Source organism: Scyliorhinus canicula, chromosome 3 (genome assembly GCF_902713615.1).
Source record: "Scyliorhinus canicula chromosome 3, sScyCan1.1, whole genome shotgun sequence".
Lineage (NCBI taxonomy): Eukaryota > Metazoa > Chordata > Chondrichthyes > Carcharhiniformes > Scyliorhinidae > Scyliorhinus > Scyliorhinus canicula.
Window position 1 is genome coordinate 72,025,052 of NC_052148.1, and position 15,619 is coordinate 72,040,670.

General features: G+C 52.3%; 1 protein-coding gene across 1 annotated transcript in view; it reads right to left on the reverse strand.

Annotated features, from left to right (window-relative positions):
- LOC119962720 (kinesin-like protein KIF24) overlaps nt 1-15,619 on the reverse strand; it is a 118,304-nt gene that overhangs the window by 94,228 nt on the left and 8,457 nt on the right. The gene's annotated exons all lie outside the window — the stretch shown is intronic.

Consider the following 15,619-nt stretch of genomic DNA (forward strand, 5'->3'; position numbering starts at 1 on the left):
AAAACTATCTGCTTCAATATTACACCAAACTTAGTCCTTTATTGAAGTCGTGTGAATTTTCCCATGTTCACAGCAGTAATCACCAATCTGTGAAGGAATGCCAATTCATGCCAAATTATTGGCAGCTTGTGCTTTCAGCTAGCAGCTCCTAGGGACTGGAGGAAGACGAGGCAAATTGATTTCAAATATGACCTTTTCACTTCACAGAAAGAGGAGACTTTTATTCCATCTATCTAAACATGATTCAAATCCGGTTTCTGACTGTTACAACTAAGTGAAGAAAGAGGCTGCATAGTGTCTTTAATCTCACCTAAAATGCTCATAAATTAAACAGTAAATCTGCTTTTAGAGTAAACAAAAAATACATATTGCAGACAGTAGATTCAGATTGTTAATTTAGCTGCTACATTGAGAACTGTAACTGCTTCAGTTAAATTGCACATATTAAAGAACAAAAGAACATAGACATAGAATTCACTGTGCAGAAGTAGGCCATTTGGCCCAGCAGGTCTGAGCGACCCTTGGAAAGAGCACCACACACCTCCATTTTTTCCCCATAGCCCAGTCTAACCACAATTTGTAATTATATGACACATTCACAATCTCAGGATCTCCCAAAGTGCTTTACACCTTTTGAAGTATAGTAACTTTTTGTAGGGAATCACAGCAGGCAATTGCATACAGTAAGGTTCACAAACTATGAGCCAATGACAAGACAATGTGCTTTGGAGGATGTCTCAACACTTTGGGATGGCTGTGCCCTCAGACAGATATCTTTCAACAAGCCATAAAATAATTAATTGTGAGAAACAGCTGAGAGCTGGTCGAGCCTAAGGATCAAACCACCCCAGATCTCCCACTCTGGCATTTGACTCCTTTGCAAATTAGGATGCTTTTGGCAACAGTCTCAGTATTGTTCCTACAGGCCACAATTCCATAACACAAAAACTGCCCTAGTTTACTTTAGTTCCTTGTGTTAATTCAATCTGTGCTGCATGTGTTCTTTTATGTTGGTCAATACACAATGGGCATCATCAACTCATCTCAATGTGAACTTGGAAAGTAAAAACCTTGGGCGAGATTCTCCCAAAACGGGAGAAATCGTAAAGCTGCCGTAAAACCCGGGCGGGTTTTACGGCAGCGCGCCCCTTCCCGACGGGGGACCGATTCTGGTCCCCGGTCGGGGCTAGCAGCCCGACGCCGTAGGCTCCGGCAAGACGGGCTTAACGAAAATCGTTAAGCCCGCTTACCGGAGTTAGCGCCGGCTGACGCGTCATATGACGTCAGCCGCGCATGCGCAGTTTGGAAGACTCCAACCCGCGCATGCGCGAGTGACGTCATCGCGTTTTTGCGCGAAACCCGCGCATGCGCGGGCCGGGTTGCCCCTCAGCCGCCCCGCGAATGGATACTGCGGGGCGGCGGAAGGACAAGTAGTGCGCGGGCATCGGGCCCGCTGCCCGCGATCGGTGCCCACCGATCGCGGGCCCATGGCACCCTTGGCACGGCCGTGGTACTGCCGTGCCAATCGGTGCCATGGTTATAAAAACCGAGTTTGTGACGCCGTTTTTACGAACGGCAAGACCAGGTGTGTTTGCCGTTCGTGAAAACGGCGGAAAGGGCTGGGACTTCGGCCCATCTAACAGCTGAGAATCGCTGCCGGCCGTAAAAAAACGGCAGCAGCGATTCGGGTCGGGACTTCGGCGGGGGGGGGGGGGGTGGGAGAATAGCGGGAGGGCGGCAAAAATGTCGGGAAGGCCCTCCCGCTATTCTCCCACCCGTCGTGGGGGGCGGAGAATTGCGCCCCTTGACTTTCTCCTCATGGGCATCAATGCAACAACAGTTTCCGAGTGGTGGCTTTTGGGAAACTCTCATCGCTGTAATGACCAAAATGTTCCTCACTCGTTTTCATATCGGGTACTCATATTTCTTTAACAATGTGACAAGAAATTAGAAGGTTATACCGATTGAGTGAGATGACGTAGGTTGGATGAGCTCTTCCCACTTATTATCCTATGTAAACCTGAAATCATTCAAAGCTTTGCTGCCCGATTCCTAACTCACATCAAGTCATATTCACCCGATGCATGTTTGTTTAATGATCTACATCCGGCAATATCTCAATTTTTAAAGTCTCATCGTTATTTTCAAAATCATCCATGGCCTTGTTTCTCCCTATCGCTGCAACCTCCTTGTAATGACTTGCACAGGACTCACCTACTGGGGATCATTGTTCCCAGTGCTCATTGAACTGAGTTAATCCTGCACTAGTATAAAAGGCAGGCTGTTGTAGAGCCATCCAAAAAGGAGTGAGGACCCGGCGAAAGGTAACCGGGCCCTGTGTATGTATAATGCTGTTTCTGAAATAAAGGACTTTTAAGAAACTCATTGGACTTCCCTTGCTTTACAACACTCCTAAACTCCCCAACCTAAGAGATCTCTATGGCTCCTCCAGTTCTCGCCTCAACAGATACCAAGTTTTCTCTCCTTCAGCATTGCCACTGAACTTCAGTTGCTTAAGGCTTAAACCCTGGAATTCCCTCCTTAAGCCCCTTTGTTTATCTACTTCTCTTTCCTCCTTTGTGATGTTCCTCAAAACCTTCCTACTGGACCAAACTTTTGGTGACTAGTCTGAATATTTCCTAATGTGGCTCAGTCATATTTTACTACATAATCTATGCTAAAAGCACTACATAAAGAAAAGTTGTTGATATTCCACGAGACTTGCAGCCACAACTTTGACTCTTGAGGCAAGAGCGCTACCACTGAACCAATATCGGATAAACAATGGGACTATCCAGTGCCAAAATCATTCTGCAATTCAATATGTAACAGTAAAAAACACGACTTCCGGTGTGCATCATGAAGTGAGTGAGCACACAGAGGCAGCTCCTGCCTAAGGTTGCAGAAAAGAGCTCTTTTTTGGGCAGCACGGGTTGGAATTTCGATGAAAAGGCATGGGTGAATGTTCAAGGAGTATTTTCCCCCAGGAATAGGATGTTTCTTGGTTATCAGACCCTCAGAAACAGTGCAAGATTTGTCTGAACAGCAACAAACAAAAGCCTCTGCAAGCATGCTAGCGGGGGAAGGGCCAGCTTATAGGTCTCAAGCTGACCTGAGGGCCTTTATGAAAGCTGAATTCCAGCAGCAGAGGGAAGAACTGTGAAAAGATCTCACCAAGGCCATTGAAGAAGCGGAGACGGACTTCCGGTAGCGGTGATGCGGAGCTAAGCCGCACGTTCAGTGGCTCCCACTATTTTCGGACTTTGGGGCTCTTTTAAGGGCTCGTAGTGGTGCTGTTTGGAATTTTCCCCGTGTGGGAACACTCCTTCTCAGATTCTCCACCGGTGGATGGCCTGGACTAGGAGTGGAGCGGTCAGAAAACCGGCTTTGCAGTTGCGGCTAAGCCGCACCGCAGCTCCTGCTACTTAAGGACTTTTGGGCCGATTTGAGGGGCCCAAACGGCGCTGTCGCAACGAATCCTGGTGGGGGAAGGTGTCTAGAGGAGCATTCCCCATAATTTATGGTGCTCACCCGGAGTGGGGCAAAGGAAAAGGCTGCAGCAGCTCCCCAAGAAAAGCGGGGGAAGAAGGACAAAATGGCGGCCGGCGGAACACCCGAGGACTGGTGGAAGTGGGCGCAGGAGCAGCAAGCTGCTCTTCTGCGCTGTTTTGCGGAGCTGAAGGCTGAGTTGCTGGACTCACTGAATGCGACTACCAACAAGCTGCTTGGAGCTCAGGCGGCCCAGGAGGTGTCTATCTGGGAGTTGCAGCAGCAGGCCGCTGAGAGGGAGGAGGAGGCCGTGGTCCTCGTGGGGAAAGTGGAGTTGCACGAGGCACTTCACAAAAAGTGGCAAGACCGCTTGGAGGAGCTGGACGTTCGCACGAGGCGAAAGAATTTGAGGATCCTGGGCCTGGCGGAGGGGCTGGAGGGGTCGGATCTCCCGTGGTACGTGACCACGATGTTGAGCTCGTTGATGGGAGCGGGGTCCTTCCAATTGCCCCTGGAGCTTGAGGGAGCTCACAGAGTGCTGGCCAGGAGGCCTAAGGCAAATGAACCCCCGCGGGCGGTGCTGGTGCGGTTCCATCGATTTAGTGACCGGGAGTGTGTGCTGCGCTGGGCCAAGAAAGAGAGGAGCAGCAAGTGGGAGAATTCGGTAGTACGAATCTACCAGGACTGGAGTGCGGAGGTGGCAAAGCGGAGGGCCGGGTTCAACCGGACGAAGGCGGTGCTGCATGCCAAGCAGGTCAGATTTGGAATGCTGCAGCCTGCGCGTCTGTGGGTGACATATAAGGACCGGCACCACTACTTCGAGTCCCTGGAGGAGGCGTGGGCCTTTGTACAGGCGGAGAAACTGGACTCGAACTAGGATCTGGGGACACACTATGGCCATTGCTGTTTTCGCTGTTGCTGTTCTTCAATTTTGACACGTGTTTTTTTTATGCTGGTTTTCTTTTTGCTCTGTTTCCGGGTGGGTTTGTCTGTTGGGTATGGGTGTGGGGTATGTGGGGAATGTTGGGGTTATGTGCTTTATAAGTTCTCTTCTGTACGGGGCCGGGGGTTGGGGTGAAACTGAATTTTGAGGAGCTGCGTCGGAAGGGTGGGGTGTGGCAGTGTGAAAGCGCGGGCTTTCCTCTGGTTGTCCGCGTTGCGGGGCAGGGGGGGCGGAGCTGGAGGTGGGGGCGTGGCCTCTACTGGTTTTCTTTCCCGCGCAGAAACGGTGCCAAGGAGGTGTGGGAAGAGGGGGATGACCCCATGCAGGGAGGAGATGGGTTTTGGCAGGAGCTGCCGGGTCAGCAGAAGTCAGCTGACTCACGGAAGTACCATGGAGGGTGCGTCGCGGCTAGGTGGGGTCCTAGCCTGGGGGGGGTGGGGTACCGGGTTGCTGCTGGAATGGCCAGGAAGGAGCTGGCGTGGGCCGGGGGGGTAGAGGAGAGGCGTTATCGCCATGGGGAACGGGTCAGGCGGGGCGAGCTGGCCTGGGGCGAGCAGTCGATAAGCTATGGCTAGCCGGCGGGGGAGGGAGGCTGGTTGCTCTCTGATTCGGCTGATTACCTGGAACGTGAGGGGGCTGAATAGGCCGGTTAAGAGAACCAGGGTATTTTCTCATCTGAAGGGGCTGAAGGCGGACGTGGCTATGCTCCAGGAGACCCACTTGAAGGTGGCGGACCAGGTTCGTCTGAGGAAGGGGTGGGTGGGGCAGGTTTTTCACTCAGGATTGGACGCGAAGAACCGGGGGGTGGCGATCCTGGTGGGGAAGAGGGTGGCGTTCGAGGCGGCTGAGGTGGTGTCGGACAAGGAGGGCAGATATATTATGGTGAGGGGTAGGCTGCAGGGAGAGAAGGTGGTGCTGGTTAATGTATATGCCCCGAATTGGGATGATGCCGGCTTCATGAGGCGCTTGTTGGGCCGCATTCCGGACCTGGAGGCAGGGGGCCTGATCATGGGGGGAGACTTTAACACAGTGTTGGATCCCCCACTGGACCGGTCCAGTTCAAGGACGGGTAGGAGACCGGCGGCGGCCAGAGTGCTGAGGGGGTTTATGGACCAGATGGGAGGGGTGGATCCCTGGAGGTTTGGGAGGCCGAGAGCGCGGGAGTATTCCTTTTTCTCCCATGTCCATAGGGTCTATTCCCGAATAGATTTTTTCATCCTGAGCAGGGGATTGATCCCGAAGGTGCAGGATGCAGAGTATTCGGCCATAGCGATCTCAGACCATGCTCCGCACTGGGTTGATCTGGAGATGGGGGAGGCGCGGGACCAGCGCCCGCTCTGGCGCCTGGATGTGGGGCTGCTGGCTGATGAGGAGGTGTGTAGGAGGGTCCGGGGATGTATTGAGGGATACCAATGATACGGGGGAGGTCCGGGTGGGGATGGTCTGAGAGGCTCTGAAAGCAGTGATCCGGGGGGAGCTGATCTCCATCCGGGCCCATAGGGAAAGGAGGGAGAGGAAGGAGAGGGAGAGACTGGTGGGGGAGCTCCTGGATGTGGACAGGAGATACGCGGAGGCACCGGAGAAGGGGTTGCTGGGGGAACGGCGCAGTTTGCAGGCGAAATTTGACTTGTTGACCACCAGAAAGGCGGAGACACAGTGGAGGAGGTCGCAGGGCACGGTATATGAGTATGGGGAGAAGGCGAGCAGGATGTTGGCGCATCAGCTCCGCAGGCGAGATGCGGCTAGGGAAATTGGTGGAGTGACGGATAGGGGTGGGAATGTAGTGCAGAAGGGGACAGAAGTAAATGGGGTCTTTAGGGACTTCTACGAGGAACTGTACCGGTCAGAACCTCCGATGGGGAGAGGGGGGACGGAGAGCTTCATGAACAGGCTACGGTTCCCAAGGGTTCAAGAGGATCTGGTAGAGGGGCTGGGGGCGCCGATAGAGTTGGAGGAGCTAGTCAGGGGGATTGGACAAATGCAGTCAGGTAAGGCGCCGGGGCCGGACGGGTTCCCGGTGGAATTTTATAAAAAGTATGCGGATCTGGTGGGCCCCATGTTGGTGCGAGCTTTCAATGAGGCATGGGAGGGGGGGGCTTTGCCCCCGACGATGTCGCGGGCACTGATCTCTCTGATCCTAAAGCGGGATAAGGACCCCTTGCAGCGTGGATCATACAGGCCTATCTCGCTCCTCAATGTTGACGCTAAGTTGCTGGCGAAGATCCTGGCCACCAGGATAGAGGACTGTGTGCCAGGGGTGATACACGAGTATCAGACAGGATTTGTCAAGGGACGGCAGCTCAACACGAATGTGCGGAGACTGCTAAATGTTATTATGATGCCGGCAGTGGAGGGGGAGGCGGAGATAGTGGTGGCGCTGGATGCGGAGAAAGCGTTTGATAGAGTTGAGTGGGGGTACCTGTGGGAGGTGCTGGAGCGGTTCGGATTCGGGGAGGGATTCATCAAATGGGTGAGGCTGCTCTACGCGGCTCCGATGGCGAGTGTAGTTACAAATGGAAGGAGATCGGAGTACTTTAGGCTCTACCGTGGGACCAGGCAGGGTTGCCCCCTGTCCCCCTTGCTCTTTGCACTGGCGATTGAACCTTTGGCTATGGTGTTGAGAGAGTCAGGGAGATGGAGGGGTCTGGTGCGGGGTGGGGAGGAACATCGTGTATCGCTGTATGCGGACGACCTGCTGTTGTATGTGGCGGATCCAGAAGGGGGAATGCCGGGGGTGATGGAGCTGTTAGCGGAATTTGGGGGCTTCTCGGGTATAAGTTAAATTTAGGCAAGAGTGAGGTATTTGTAGTACACCCGGGTGATCAGGAGGAGGGAATTGGGAGACTCCCATTTAAGAGGGCAGTGAAGAGTTTCAGATACCTGGGGGTGCAGGTGGCCAGGAGTTGGGGGACTGTCCATAAGCTTAATTTTACCAGGCTGGTGGAGCAGATGGAAGAGGAATTTAAAAAGTGGGACATGGTGCCGCTATCGTTGTCGGGTAGAGTGCAGTCCGTCAAAATGACGGTTCTCCCGAGATTCTTGTTCCTTTTTCAGTGTTTGCCCATCTTTATCCCTAGGGCCTTTTTTAGAAGGGTTACGAGCAGCATCATGAGCTTTGTTTGGGCGCATGGGACCCCGAGGGTGAAGAGGGTCTTCTTGGAGCGGTAGAGATGAGGGGGGGCTGGCGTTACCCAATCTCTCGGGGTATTATTGGGCGGCCAATGTGTCGATGGTGCGCAAGTGGGTAATGGAGGGGGAGGGGGCAGCATGGAAACGGATGGAGAGGGCGTCCTGTGGAGATACAAGCCTGGGGGCCCTGGTAACGGCGCCTTGGCCGCTCCCTCCTACGAGGTATACCACGAGTCCGGTGGTGGCGGCTACCCTCAAGATTTGGGGGCAGTGGAGGCGACATAGGGGAGAAGTGGGGGGCTCGATGGAGGCTCCGTTGAGGGGGAACCATAGGTTCGTCCCCGGGAACATTGATGGGGGATTTCAGGGTTGGTACAGAGCGGGCATCAGACAGCTGAGGGACCTGTTTATTGATGGGAGGTTTGCGAGCCTGGGGGAGTTGGAGGAGAAATTTGGGCTCCCCCGGGGAACATGTTCAGGTATCTGCAGGTAAAGGCATTTGCTAGGCGGCAGGTGGAGGGATTCCCTTCGCTTCCCGCGAGGGGGGTGAGCGACAGGGTGCTTTCGGGGGTCTGGGTCGGAGAGGGGAAGATATCTGATATCTACAAGGTTATGCAGGAGGCGGAGGAGGCGTCAGTAGAGGAGCTGAAAGCTAAGTGGGAGGGGGAACTGGGAGAACAGATCGAAGACGGGACATGGGCTGATGCCCTGGAGAGGGTTAATTCTTCCTCCTCGTGTGCGCGGCTTAGCCTCATCCAATTCAAGGTGCTGCACCGGGCCCACATGACTGGGACAAGGATAATAGAGAAATACAGCACAGAACAGGCCCTTCGGCCCACGATGTTGCGCCGAACTTTTGTCCTAGGTTAATCATAGAATTTTGGACAATTTGTCATGGCCAATCCACCCAACCTGCACATCTTTGGACTGTGGGAGGAAACCGGAGTACCCGGAGGAAACCCACGCAGTCACGGGGAGGATGTGCAGACTCCACACAGACAGTGACCCAAGTCGAAATCGAACTTGGGACCCTGGAGCTGTGAAGCAATTGTGCTATCCACAATGCTACCGTGCTGCCCTTAAGAAGTTAACCTACACTCCCTTATTCTACCCTAATCCAAGTACCTATCCAATAGCCGTTTGAAGGTCCATAAATTTTCCGACTCAACTACTACCACAGGCAGTGCATTCCATGCCCCCACTACTCTCTGGGTAAAGAACCTACCTCTGACATCCCCTCTATATCTTCCACCATTTATCTTAAATTTATGTCCCCTTGTAATGGTGTGTTCCACCCGGGGAAAAAGTCTCTGACTATCTACTCTATCTATTCCCCTGATCATCTTATAAACCTCTATCAAGTCGCCCCTCATCCTTCTCCGTTCCAATGAGAAAAGGCCCAGCACCCTCAATCTTTCCTCGTATGACCTACTCTCCATTCCAGGCAACATCCTGGTAAATCTCCTCTGCACCTTTTCCAAAGCTTCCACATCCTTCCTAAAATGAGGTGACCAGAACTGCACACAGTACTCCAAATGTGGCCTGACCAAGGTTTTGTACAGCTGCATCATCACCTCACGGCTCTTAAATTCAATCCCTCTGCTAATGAACGCTAGCACACCATAGGCCTTCTTCACAGCCCTATCCACTTGAGTGGCAACTTTCAAAGAACAATGAACATAGACCCCAAGATATCTCTGCTCCTCCACATTGTCAAGAACCCTACCATTAACCCTGTATTCCGCATTCAGATTTGTCCTTCCAAAATGGACAACCTCACACTTGTCAGGGTTAAACTCCATCTGCCACTTCTCAGCCCAGCTCTGCATTCTATCTATGTCTCTTTGAAGCCGACAACAGCCCTCCTCACTATCCACAACTCCACCAATCTTCGTATCATCTGCAAATTTACTGACCCACCCTTCAACTCCCTCATCCAAGTCGTTAATGAAAATCACAAACAGCAGAGGACCCAGAACTGATCCCTGCGGTACGCCACTGATAACTGGGCTCCAGGCTGAATATTTGCCATCCACCACAACTCTCTGTCTTCTATCGGTTAGCCAGTTTGTTATCCAACTGGCCAAATTTCCCACTATCCCATGCCTCCTTACTTTCTGCATAAGCCTACCATGGGGAACCTTATCAAATGCCTTACTAAAATCCATGTACACTACATCCACTGCTTTACCTTCATCCACATGCTTGGTCACCTCCTCAAAGAATTCAATAAGACTTGTAAGGCAAGACCTACCCCTCACAAATCCGTGCTGACTATCCCTAATCAAGCAATGCCTTTCCAGATGCTCAGAAATCCTATCCCTCAGTACCCTTTCCATTACTTTGCCTACCACCGAAGTAAGACTAACTGGCCTGTAATTCCCAGGGTTATCCCTATTCCCTTTTTTGAACAGGGGCACGACATTCGCCACTCTCCAATCCTCTGGTACCACCCCTGTTGACAGCGAGGACGAAAAGATCATTGCCAACGGCTCTGCAATTTCATTTCTTGCTTCCCATAGAATCCTTGGATATATCCCGTCAGGCCCGGGGGACTTGTCTATCCTCAAGTTTTTCAAAACGCGCAACACATCTTCCTTCCTGACAAGTATCTCCTCAAGCTTATCAGTCTGCTTCACGCTGTCCTCTCCAACAATATGGCCCCTCTCATTTGTAAATACTGAAGAAAAATACTTGTTCAAGACCTCTCCTATCTCTTCAGACTCAATACACAATCTCCCGCTACTGTCCTTAATCGGACCTACTCTCACTCTAGTCATTCTCATATTTCTCACGTATGTGTAAAAGGCCTTGGGGTTTTCCTTGATCCTACCCGCTGGTAGTAGGTTCTTTGGGAGTAAGACAGGTGTGTCAGGTGCTCGGGGAGTCCAGCGAACCATGCCCATATGTTCTGGGCATGCCCGGCACTGGAGGAGTTCTGGAAGGGGGTGGCGAGGACAGTGTCGAGGGTGGTGGGATCCAGGGTCAAGGCAGGATGGGGACTCGCGATTTTTGGGGTTGGGGTGGAGCCGGGAGTGCAGGAGGCAAAAGAGGCCGGTGTGCTGGCCTTTGCGTCCCTAGTAGCCCGGCGAAGGATCTTGCTATAATGGAAGGATGCGAGGCCCCCAAGCGTGGAGACCTGGATCAATGACATGGCGGGTTTCATTAAGCTAGAGAAGGTCAAATTCGCCCTGAGAGGGTCGGTACAAGGGTTCTTTAGGCGGTGGCAACCTTTTCTCAACTTTCTGGCTCAACGATAGGGTACGGGGACAGTAGCAGCAGCAACCCGGGGGGGGGGGGGGGGGGGGGGGGGGGGACAATGACTATGTTGTTTATTTAATTTAAATTTATTTTGAAGTTCTTTTGTTGTTCATTGGGGTTGGGGGGTTGGGGGATGGGATACATGCGTCGATACGGTCTGGGGGTGGTACGGTTATTATGGGTTATTTTGTTGCATTTCATTGTTTGTCATTATGTTTTATATTTTCTGTAAAAAATTCCAATAAAAATTATATTTAAAAAAAACAGTAAAAAACACTTCATAGGCTACTTCATTGTGGTTATTTTCCACCAAAATTTCTAAGCCTGTAACATACCTTGTTTACAGTAAGAAATCGGTCTAGGGAGTAGATTTGTTTTGGGACAATTTTTTTAGTATTTAGATTCTGTGCCACAAATATGAGGTTTATAAGTTGGTATGTTTTAGGCTGTCTCTTTATGATAAAGGGGGTCATGTGATCTGCTCCAAGGTCTGCCTGACAACAAGCCTGGGTGATATGGTGTAAACAAAGGCTTGGACTGTTTTGCTGGAAAGAAGGTGTAAGGTGTTCACACTTGGAAAAAATGGCAACTACATCTGTGGTTACAATGATCAGACTGCTAGTCACTTAAGTTCCAGGAAAATGTTGAGAATGCCAGGTTGTAAACTGATATGCTTCATTCCATCTTGGGAGTAAATGAATAGCTTAAAGCTGGGGGTCTAAAGTATAGCTAATTTCTACCTGGATACAAGACTCATGTGACTTACATCGCCATGGGCCTTAAAGGAAGGATTTTTAAGATATTCAAAACTCTCAGATATCAGGAGAAAATTCTCCAAAAAAACAGGGCAGGAAAACCAGTGAGAATCTTGGCAACTGTTCTGGCACAATTCCCATCGCAATTCACCCACGTAATCATTTTTTGGAGCCTTTCTCACTGAATTCTGCCAAATTTAGAATGTTTTCTAGAGTGGGGAACTAAAGATGCTGGCAGGACCGGCTCCTCAGAGATCGGGGTGCCCTTTTTAAAGGATGCCAAGATCTCAAAGTTAGGTTGAAGGATCCCCACACACGACATCGTCCAATTCTACCACAGACATGGGCAATACCCTGAGCTCTCGACCCTGGAGGGGCAACCTCCCCATCACAATGTCCGTGCGCATCACCTCCCCACCTCACACCATGCAGGCATGAAGGTGACCCGGCCCTAACCCCATCCCTCCTCATCAGCATCGGGTAATCACAACCTCCACCCTCCCCAGTGAGCATACCTTGCTGTGGGGTCGCTGAGGGCACCCCACCTTTAAGGCCTTTCAGCCAATCCACGTTCTTTCAGGCCACCCCCTTTACCCCCATTCCCCCTCAGGCTCTGCCCCTTGGAGGTGCCCCTTGGCACTCAGGTCATGCTAACATGAGACTGCCGTTTGGCACTGCCCTGTCCCCGACTACTTAGAGATTCTAATGAACTCCTAACCGCTTGTCATGGTAATCGGGTCTGGTTTCCATTTTTAGAAACCAGTACGGATTCTCATTTGTTGCACTGATGGGGCTGGTGAATCCCGGAAGCTGGGAGACTCCAGCTTCAAAGGGGCTGAGCATATTTAAATTTATTACAGACTCATTTAAATATGAGAGTCTGGTTCACGCCCAGTGAGTGAATGTTCCAAATCGCGTCGCGTGCCACGGGTTGGGAGCTGTAATAGTTCCACGGAGGCAAAAGTCCCGTCACCAGAATTCTTTATATTTACAAACCCAACAGCTTTGAAATAATTTTTATTGAAAAATTTTGAATTTATACAACAATAACGCACCATAGTAAAATACCAAAAATAACAATAATATTAGCAATCATAAACATTCGCCCCACCTCCATGAACAACACAGCATTTTAACAACACAAAATAAAGTTACAAAATAGAAACTACAATAAGGAACTGGGGACGCAAAGGCCAGGACAACGGCCTCTTTCTCCTCCTGCACTCCTGGCTCTACCGCAACTCCAAAAATCGCGAGTCCCCACCCTGGTTTGACCCTGGATCCAACCACCCTCGACACCGTCCTCGCCATCCCCTTCCAGAATTCTTCCAGTGCTGGGCATGCCCAGAACATATGGGCGTGGTTCGCTGGACTCGCCGAACATCTGGTGCACCTGTCCTCACCCCAAAGAACCTACTCATCCTAGTCCCGGACATGTGGGCCCGGTGCAGCACCCTAAATTGGATGAGACTAAGCCTCGCACATGAGGAGGAAGAGTTGACTCTCTCCAAGGCATCCGCCCAAGTCCCGTCCTCTATCTGCTCCCCGAGTTCCTCCTCCCATTTAGCCTTCAGCTCCTCCACTGACGACTCCTCCACCTCCTGCATTACCTTATAGATGTCAGACACCGTCCCCTCTCCTACCCACACCCCCGAAAGCACTCTGTCCATCGCCCCCTGCGAGGGCAGCAAAGGGAATCCCTCTACCTGTCGCCTAGCAAACGCCTTTACCTGCAGGTATCTGAACATGTTCCCCTGGGGAAGGCCAAATTTATCTTCCAGTTCCCCCAGGCCCGCAAACCTCCCGCCAATAAACAGGTCCCTCAATTTGCTGATGCCCGCCCTTTGCCACCCCCTGAATCCCCCATCCGTGTTCCCCGGGATGAACCGATGGTTGCCACCCAGTGGAGCCTCCATCGAGCCCCCTGTTTCCCCCCGATGCCGTCTCCATTGTTCCCAGATTCTTAGGGTCGCCGCCACCACCGGGCTCGTGGTAAACCTCTTAGGGGAGAGCGGCAACGGTGCCGTTACCATGGCACCCAGGCTCGTACCTCTACATGACGCCATCTCCATTCTTTTCCACGCCGCCCCTCCCCCCTCCATCACCCATTTACGCACCATTGACACATTGGCTGCCCAATTGTACCCCAGAAGGTTGGGCAGTGCCAGCCCACCTCCATCCCTTCCTCGCTCCAGGAACACCCTCCTCACTCTCGGAGTCCCATGTGCCCACACAAAACTCAGAATACTGCTAGTCACTCACCTAAAGAAGGCCCTGGGGATAAATATGGGCAGGCACTGAAAAAGGAACAAGAACCTCGGAAGCACTGTCATTTTGACGGACTGCACCCTCCCCGCCAACGACAATGGCAGCATGTCCCACCTCCTGAACTCCTCCTCCATCTGATCTACCAGCCTGGTAAAGTTATGCTTGTGGAGAGTCCCCCAGTCCCTGGCCACTTGCACCCCCAAGTACCTAAAGCTCTCCCCTGCCCGCCTAAGCGGGATCTTACCAATTCCTTCCTCCTGGTCTCCAGGGTGCACCACAAACACCTCGCTCTTGCCTAAGTTTAATTTATAACCTGAGAAGGTCCCAAACTCGGCTAGTAACTCCATCACTCCCGGCATCCCTCCCACCGGGTCCGCCACATACAGTAACAGGTCGTCGGCATACAACGACACCCTATGTTCCTCTCCACCTCGCACCAAGCCTCTCCACCTCTCTGAATCTCTCAATGCCATCGCCAGCAGCTCGATTGCCAGTGCAAACAACAAGGGGGACAAGGGGCAACCCTGCCTGGTCCCTCGGTAAAGCCGGAAGTACTCCAACCTCCTCCGATTCGTAGCCACGCACGCCATCGGGGCCTCATATAACAGCCTTACCCATCTAATGAACCCTTCACCAAATCCAAACCTCCCCAACACCTCCCATAGGTACCCCCACTCCACTCTATCGAAGGCCTTCTCCGCATCCAGTGCCACCACTATCTCTGCCTCCCCCTCAATCGCCGGCATCATAATGATATTCAGCAATCTCCGCACATTCGTGTTCAGCTGCCTTCCCTTCACAAAACCTGTCTGGTCCTCGTGCACAACCCCTGGCACACAGTCCTCTATCCTGGTGGCCAGGATTTTTGCCAGCACCTTAGTGTCCACGTTGAGGAGAGATATGGGCCTGTATGAACCACACTGCTGGGGGTCCTTGTCCTTCTTTAAAATTAACGAGATCAGCGCCCGTGACATCGTCGGGGGCAAAGTCCCCCCCTCCCACGCTTCATTGAGTGTTCGCACCAGCAAGGGGCCCACTAGATCCACAAACTTTTTATAAAATTCCACCGGGAACCCATCCGGCCCCGGTGCCTTCCCTGACTGCATCTGCCCGATCCCCTTAACCAGCTCCTCCAGCTCAATCGGCGCACCCAACCCTCCACCTTCTCCTCCTGCACCTTCGGGAAAGGAAGCCCGTCGAGAAACCTCTCCATTCCCCTCCTCTCCCCCATTGGCTCCGACCGGTACAGTTCCCCGTAAAAATCCTTGAAGACCTCATTCACCTCTACCCCCTTCCGCACCACATTCCCACTCTTGTCTCTCACTCCAGCAATTTCCTTAGCCGCATCCCGCTTACGCAGCTGATGAGACAGCATCCTACTCGCCTTTTCACCATGTTCGTACACTGCCCCTTGTGCCTTCCTCCACTGTGCCTCCGCCTTTCTAGTGGTCAGCAAATCAAATTTAGCCTGCAGGCTGCGCCTCTCCCCCAACAGTCCCTCCTCTGGTGCCTCTGCATACCTCCTGTCCACCTCCAGCATCTTTCCCACCAGTCTATCCCTCTCACTCCTTTCGCTCCTCTCCCTGTGTGCCCGGATGGATATCAGCTCCCCACGAATTACTGCCTTCAGGGCTTCCCAGACCATCCCCACCTGAACCTCCCCCGTATCATTCACCTCAAGGTACCCCTCAATACTTGCCCGGACCCTCCTACACACCTCCTCCTCCGCCAACAACCCCACATCCAACCGCCACAACGGACGTTGGTCTCGCAC